The sequence below is a fragment of the Rhinolophus ferrumequinum genome, chromosome 18, assembly GCF_004115265.2.
Source record: "Rhinolophus ferrumequinum isolate MPI-CBG mRhiFer1 chromosome 18, mRhiFer1_v1.p, whole genome shotgun sequence".
Classification (NCBI taxonomy): Eukaryota; Metazoa; Chordata; class Mammalia; order Chiroptera; family Rhinolophidae; genus Rhinolophus; species Rhinolophus ferrumequinum.
The window spans coordinates 38,058,985-38,067,544 of record NC_046301.1 but is presented as its reverse complement, the minus strand read 5'-3'; positions in this window follow the sequence as shown (position 1 = coordinate 38,067,544).

Below are 8,560 nucleotides of genomic sequence, written 5' to 3'. Positions count from 1 at the left end.
GTCTAAATTCTACCACCCACTTGCTATGTAACATTAGATAAGCTACAATTTTTGAGATCACTTCCCTCACCAATACAATAAAAGTAATAATCTCTATTTTACAGGCTCAAGATGAGGGATGAATAAAATATGCCATCTAAGAATATAATAACAAAACTATCAAAAAAAGACATTTATAAATATAATCATAATCTGTTTACCTTGCTTCATGTTGATAACTTTACACAGACTTATTCTGGAACCCAACTGGGTGAGAGTGGGCTGGCTAGGAATGGCGAAAACCTTTCACTAGAATCCTAGGAAGAACTAGTATTGATGGGAGTAACTCTGGATGAGTTGACCAGGTATATGTTGCATTATAGAAAGGAAAAGCATTACTAACATTCACTTCCTAATTGAGAAGAACCATTGCTCAACAGAGGAAACTCAGCCCTTAGAAGGGGCGTATAGTATGGAATGTGTCTTTGAGTAGACAGTCTCAGCACTTTGCATACAGCCTACTTGCACAGGAAAGATCACTATTAGTTCTTTGCATAAGTGCTGTGGACTACTGGGGAGACCCTACACGGTAATTCCTTTTGGCAGGTATATTGATTATCAGCATTCACATTCATTGGGCATGTGATAAGTGTATGCAGGCCTCCCCTTGCTGCCAAGTGGCTTTGTTATGCTTTATTTTCTCCCTCAATGGCTCCTTTTTAAAAAGTATTTTTCACATAGCAGTACTTCTGCATAATTTATTTTTATCTCATGTGCAGGAACTCATTTAGTTTTCTATTCTGTAAAAACCTCTTATATATAAAGTAAAATTATTTCCCCACAGCATGAAATGTTTTATTACCTACTGTCATTAATTAATTAATTGATTATTAATAATACTGGGCATTGTATGTAAGGCAAGTCACGTATGCAAATTGTGTGTGTGTGTGTGTGTTTCTCCTTTTGTTTTCCTTAAAAAAAATCTTGTTGATATAAACGTTAAGAGAATTTGGTACTAATGAAACATATAATGGAAACAGATGACTACACTTACCTTTTTTTTCCAGCTCTCAAGAGAAATGTCACTTCTTATTATGAGAACCATATGTAACTCTTTAATGAAAGGGCCCTAGTGAATGATGGTTAGGAAGCTAAGTAACGGTAGTCAGTCTCTGAGCTGTCACTTCATCAGAGAATACTTTGGTTACAGAATGGAGCATATGTTTAGTCTTTACATTTGTGTACTTGAAACCCAGTGAAAGCATAAAATCAGGCTAAGAGCACTTATTGATGAATGGAAGATGCAAGAAGAGATGAAAAGCCTATAACTACAGGAAGAATTACAGTGCAGCAATTTCTAGAAACCATTTGGTTGGAATACATTTAGAGGATCCAAATGGTAATAGTAAAAGTGTCTTGCACAATATCCAGTCCTGGGAAAGTAAAATACTTCAAAATATGCTATGTAGTTTCAACTATGATAACAAAAAGTCATTAGGGAATTATTACAATACTTAGAGTAAAACAAACTAAAGCAAAATTCACTGTGCTTTTAATTCCCCATGGCATGATTTGTCTTGCCTACAATAAAAATTTGTAGGCAAATAAATCATTACCTCATAAATCCATTTGCCTTCATGTATATATATTTAACTATTTAAACTGGAGCTACAGTGAGTGAAATCTCTTACTCTCAGAAGAAGAATGCATTTCCTTTCGTTTAGTATATGACTAAACCTGAAAAACAGCAATTTGTTCTAGATCAGGGTTTCTCTAATCTCACCACTATGATATTTAAGCTGGATAAATTTTTCCTATGGGTGCTGTCCTGTGTAGGGTATTTGGCAGCCTCTCAGTCTCTACACACTAGTTGTTACTAGCATTTCCCCCACCCAGTTCTGACATCTAAAATGTTACCAGACATTGCCAAATGTCCACCAGGGGGAAAAACATCACCCCCTGTTGAGAACCACTGAGCTAGATTTTGGTTCTCTGCTATTCTTCTCTTGGATGAAATGATCTGAAATCCTAACAGCACTCAAGAAATGCTACTAAATGGTAAAATATGGTTTTCAATCAACCCAATTGCTCCAATCCTTGAAAAATTTAGGAAAAAAATAGTTTTAAAAATATATATTAAAAAGTCACAACTTTATTGGCAATCAAGAATGGGAAAATTTATTCCATAGGAATTATCGTATGACCCAGCAATCCCTCTCCTGGGTATCCACCCAAAAAATCCAAAAACATGTATCCATAAAGACAAGTGTACTCCAATGTTCATTGCAGCTTTATTTACGGTGGCCAAGACATGGAAACAACCAAAACGTCCTTCGATAGAGGAATGGATAAAGAAATTGTGGCATATATACACAATGGAATCCTATTTGGCGGTAAGAAAAGATGAAACAGGACCATTCATGACAACACAATGCTAAGCGAAATAAGTCAGACAGAAAAAGTAGAGAACCATATGATTTCACTGATATGTGGTATATAAACAAAAAACAACAAAAGAACAAGACAAGCAAATGAGAAACAAAAACTCATAGACACAGACAATAGTTTAGTGGTTACCAGATGGTAAGGGGGGAGGGGGTTGATAAATGAGGGTAAAGGGGATCAAATATATGGTGATGGAAGGAGAACTGACTCTGGGTGGTGAACATACAATGTGATTTATAGAGGATGTAAAACAGAATTGTATACCTGAAATTTATGTAAATTTACTAACAGTTGTCACCCCAATAAACTATAATTAAAAATAAAAATAGCAACTGAAATCATTCAAACTGATAGTTTAAGCATGTGCTCTATGCTTCAGTGTATTTTGCAAATTATATTAAAAAATAGATCCGATGGTGTTTCTTATATTAAATAATACTATAGGATAAATATATTAATCATAATCTTAACTCTACAATATATTTAGGGACTGACAAACTTCATATCCATCCAAAGCTCTATGAGGAATTTTTAAAAGATTAACTAGAAATCAGGTTAAAAACAATTTTGAATCATGATTCCTTTATGTTTAAGAGAGTGCATCACAATTAGTGACCCACATATTTAAAATCGGGAATGTCTGACAGGCATTTTTTAAAATGTCTGACATATTAACTCATTTAATCATCACAACTGTGTGTTTTATTGTCTCTATTTTATGAATGAGGAAATAAATATACTGGTAATCATAATAAATGTAAATCACTAAAATGTCCAATTTAATGAAAGACATTCAGATTGGATTAAAATTTTATTTGTAAACTTTTAGAAAAAATGCTTATAAAACATAATGTCAGAAAAGTTCCAAGTGAAAAAGTCACATCAGGTATTATTACTAAGCTGAAAATAGGTGGTGTTTCTACAGTTATGTTAAAATAAATTTTTAGGCATAAAATACAATTTGGGATAAAATGAGTGAGTCCACAATGATAAAAAGAAACAATACGTTAAAAATTTTAAAACACCTCAAGAAACAAGAAAAACCCCAAATAAATATCCTCACATTACACCTTACAGAACTAGAAAAAGAATAAATGAAACCCAACGTAAGCAGACAAAGGAAATAATAAAAATCAGTGCAGAACTAAATGAAATAGAGACAAAAAGGCAATAGAAAATATTAATGTGACAAAGAGCTGGTTCTTTGAAAAGATTAATAAAATTGACAAACCCTTGGCTAGACTCACTAAGATAAAAAAGAGAAAAGACACTAATAAAATCAGAAATGAAAGAGGGCAAGTTATCATGAGTGCCACAGAAATACAAAGTATAATCCAAGAATACTATGAGGGACTATATGCCACCAAATTCAATAACCTAGAAGAAATGGGAAAGTTCTTAGAAACATACAGCCTTCCTAGCCTGAATCACAAAGAATTGGAAGATCTAAATAGCCTGATTAACAGTAAGGAAATTGAATCAGTCATCCAAAACCTTCCCAAGCACAAAAGTGTGGGACCAGGTGGCTTCACTAGTGAATTCTACCAAACCTTCAAAGAGGATCTAATATCTGTCCTACTCAAACTCTTCCAAAAAATTGAAGAAGAGATAATACAACAAAACTCATTTTATGAGGCCAACATTACCTTGATACCAAAACCTGGTAAGGATAACACAAAAAAAGAAAACTGCAGACCAATATCTCTGATGAATACGGATGCAAAAATCCTAAACAAAATTCTAGCAAATCGAATGCAACAATACGTTAAAAATATTATTCATCACGATCAAGTTGGGTTCATCCCAGGGGCACAACGATGGTTCAACATATGCAAATCCATCAATGCGATACATCACATAAACAAAATAAAGGACAAAAATCATATGATTATACCAATTGATGCAGAAAAAGCGTTTGACAAGATACAACATCCATTTATGATTAAAACACTTAATAAAATAGGTATGGAAGGAAATTTCTGAACATAATGAAGGCTATATATGACAAACCTAATATCATAATTAACTAATATCATAATTAATGGTTAAAAACTGAAGCCCTTTGCTCTACGTTCAGGAACACGACAGGGCTGTCCCCTATCACCTCTCCTTTCAACATAGTGTTGTAAGTCCTCGCCAAGACAATCAGGCCAGAGAAAGAAGTAAAAGGCATCCAAATTGGGAATGAAGAAGTTAAATTGTCACTCTTTGCAGGTGGCATGATGTTATATACAGAAAATCCTAAAGATGCCACCAAAAAGCTATTAGAAACCATCAACGAATACAGTAAAATTGTCGGCTACAAAATCAATGTACAAAAGTCCATTGCATTCCTATATACTGACAAAGAAATCCCAGAATAATAAATTTTAAAAAAAAATTCCTTTTGCAATTGCAACAGAAAGAATAAAATACCTAGGAATAAACTTAACCAAGGATGTGAAACCTATATGCTGACAACTATGAGACAGTTTTTAAAGAAATTGAAGAAGACACAAAGAAATGGAAAGACATTCCGTGCTCATGGATTGGAAGAATCAACATAGTTAAAATGGCCGTATTACCCAAAGCAATATACAGATTTAATGAAATCCCCATCTAAATCCCAATGGCATTTGTTAAAGTAATAGAACAAAAAAATCATCAGATTTGTATGGAACCACAAAGACCCCAAATAGCCAAAGCAATCTTAAGAAAAAAGAAAACTGCTAGTGGTATCACACTGCCTGACTTTAGCTTGTACTACAGGGTAACAATAATCAAACAGCATGGTACTTGCAGAAAAACAGACACATAGACCATTGGAATAGAATAGAACCCAGAATAAAGCCATATAAATATGGACAGCTAATTTTTGACAAAGAGGGAAAAAACATACAGTGGAGGAAAGACAGCCTCTTCAATAAATGGTGCTGGCAGAATTGGAAAGCCACGTGCAAAAGAATGAAACTGGACTGCTATCTGTCACCATGTACCAAAATTAATTCAAAATGGATCAATGACTCATGCATAAGACCTGAAACAATACACTGCATAGAAGAAAACATAGGTACTAAACTTATGTTCAAACTTGGGTTCAAAGAGCATTTTATGAATTTGACTCCAAAGGAAAGGAAAGTAAAAGCTAAAATAAATGAATAGGACTATATCAAACTTGAAAGCTTCTGCACGGCAAAAGAGACCATCGACAAAATAGAGGCAACCAATGAATGTGAGAAGATTTTTGCAAACAGTGCCTCCGATAAGGGGCTAATATCCAAAGTATACAAGGAACTCATGCAACTCAACAACAAAAAAACAAACAACCCAACTGAAAAATGGGCAGAGGACCTGAAGAAACATTTCTCCAAAGAGGACATACAAATGGCAAACAGACATATGAAAAAATGATCAACATCACTAATCATCAGAGAAATGCAAATGAAAACCACAATGAGATTATCACCTCACCCCAGTTAGGATGGCTATGATCAACAAGACAAATAGTAACAAGTGTTGGAGAGGCTGTGGAGAAAAAGAAACACTCATACATTTTTGGTGGGAATGCAGATTGTTGCAGCCACTATGGAAGGCAGTGTGGAGGTTCCTTAAAAAATTACAAATATAATTACCATATGACCCAGCAATCCCTCTCCTGGGTATCCACCCAAAAAATCTGGAAACATTTATCCATAAAGACAAGAGTGCTCCAATGTTCATTGCAGCTTTATTTACAGTGACCAAGACATGGAAACGACCAAAATGTCCTTCGATAGATGAATGGATAAATATGTTGTGGCATATATACACAATGGAATACTATTCGGCAGTAAGAAAAGATGAAATAGGACCATTGTGGCATCATGGATGGATCTTGAGTTTATAATGGTAAGCGAAATAAGTCAGACAGAAAAAGTAGAGAACCATAAGATTTCACTGATATGTGATATATAAACCAAAAACAACAAAAGAACAAAAGCTCATAGACATAGACAATAGTTTAGGAGTTACCAGAGGGTAAGGGGGGAGCGGGATGCGGGGCTCCATAAGAGGGTAAATGGCCTCTAATACATGGTGATGTAAAGTGAACTGACTCTGTGTGATGAACACACAACATTGAGATATAGATAATGTACTAGAGAAATGTATACCTGAAATCTATGTAACTTTACTAACAATTGTCGCCCCAATAAAGTTTAAAGAAAAAAAATTGAAACTTACATTTTAAAATCTTAGATTTGGATAAATGTAAGTGTAGAGTCTCAAAATGTGTAAAAATTGTCAAAATCTTTTTAAAAAATTAATCCATGGTAAGAGAATACTAAAGTCTTAGTAAGAGATATTAAGATATAAGGTATTTGCAATCTATTTATCTGATGAAGTATTAGAACCCAGAGTATATAAAGGAATCATAAAATTCAATAAGATATAAAACACCCAGTAGTTGGTGAACTACATACTGTGAACCAAATCCAGCTTGCTGCCCGGTTGTGTAAGGCCCATGAGCTAAGAATGATATAGAAAAAAGACTGTTAGCTTTTTGGCAAGAACAGTTAAAAAGTTGACATTGCTGTTGACTCATAAGTCCTAAAATACTATTTGGTCCTTTACAGAAAAAGAGGTAGCCAACCCATAGGTAAATGTTCAAAGAATATGTACAGGTAATTCACAAAAGAGGACATCAGATGGTCAATAAATAGATGAAAACCTGTTTGACACTGCCATTATATGAAAGAAATTCAATTTTAAAAAGTGGGATACCATTTTATATCCATTGCATTTGTAAAAATTAAAGTCTCAAACACTATCAAGAGTTTTCAAGGATGTATATAGCACAGGAACTCTTACACACTGCTGGAAGGAATGTAACAGTACAAATGTTTTGGATAACCACTCGACTATCATTATTTAACACTATGTAATAGTGTCGATGGAAGGTATCTTATCCATCGACCAGAAATTCCATTCCATGATAGAAAAATATTCTTGGATGCTTGCCTGCTTTTAGAGAAATCATCTGAACTGCCAAAGCTGGGTACAAGAGAAGCTGGGTCAAGACTTTTGTTTGGAGAATTTTGACTAATGACTCAGCCTCCTTACAAGTAATCAGTCTGTTTAGATTTTCTATTTCTTTATGAGTCAGTCTTCATGATTCAGTAGGTTGTATGCTAATAGGAATTTATTTATTTCTTCTAGGTTGCCCAATTTGTTGGTGTATATCTGTTTACAGAAGTCTCTCAATGATTCTTTGTATGTGTGTGTTGCCAGCTGTAATGTCTCCTCTTTCACTTAGGATTTTACATATTTATTTGAATCCTCTTTTTTTCTGGTAAGTCTAGCTAAAGTTTGGCAATTTTATTTCTCTTTTCAAAGAACCATCTCTTAGTTTCATTGATTTTTTTTAAATAGTCAATGTTCAAATTTTCCCAATTATCCCTATTAAAATAGTTGGTTATTCCTAGGGAAATACCTCTATCTATCTATCTGCCTATCTATCTATCAACTCTCTCTCTATATCTATACGTATATGTTAGACATGTTACACTCATTATGACAGATGGTCTATTATAGCTAGTTTTCTTCGCCAACTACTTATTGCATTAATATTCACTCATTGCATTCAGTTGTCCGACATATTTCAAATTTTGTGTAAATTCCTCAAGAAAGTTTACTTTACATTTAATGTTTTATTTTCAGAAAATTTCAGTATTATCTCCAACTACTGGTGAATTGGAACCAATTTTTCTTGATTATTTTTCTTTCTAAAATTAATTTTTAATTGAATAAGAATTTTAAATAATTTCCTTAAAACTATGCATTTGTTTACTAAAAAGCATGTCATAATATTCCATCACATAATTTTTATACTAACATTTATTAAGCTCTTCCCACACGCCAGGCACTATTTTAATATTTTTAATTATATAAATTTAATCCTGATAATAATCATACAAGATAAATCCATTTTTACAAATGGAAAAACTGTGTCACATAGTAAAAAGTACTAATCACCTCATTCATTCTTTTTCTTCCATAATCTTTAGCAAAATATGATATAGCTATTTTGCCTAGGATATTTATTCAATGTAGTACCATTTCCTTTTTTTCTTGAGGACTTACATTGAAGATCCACAGCTGTGTTAATCATTTTTTTAAT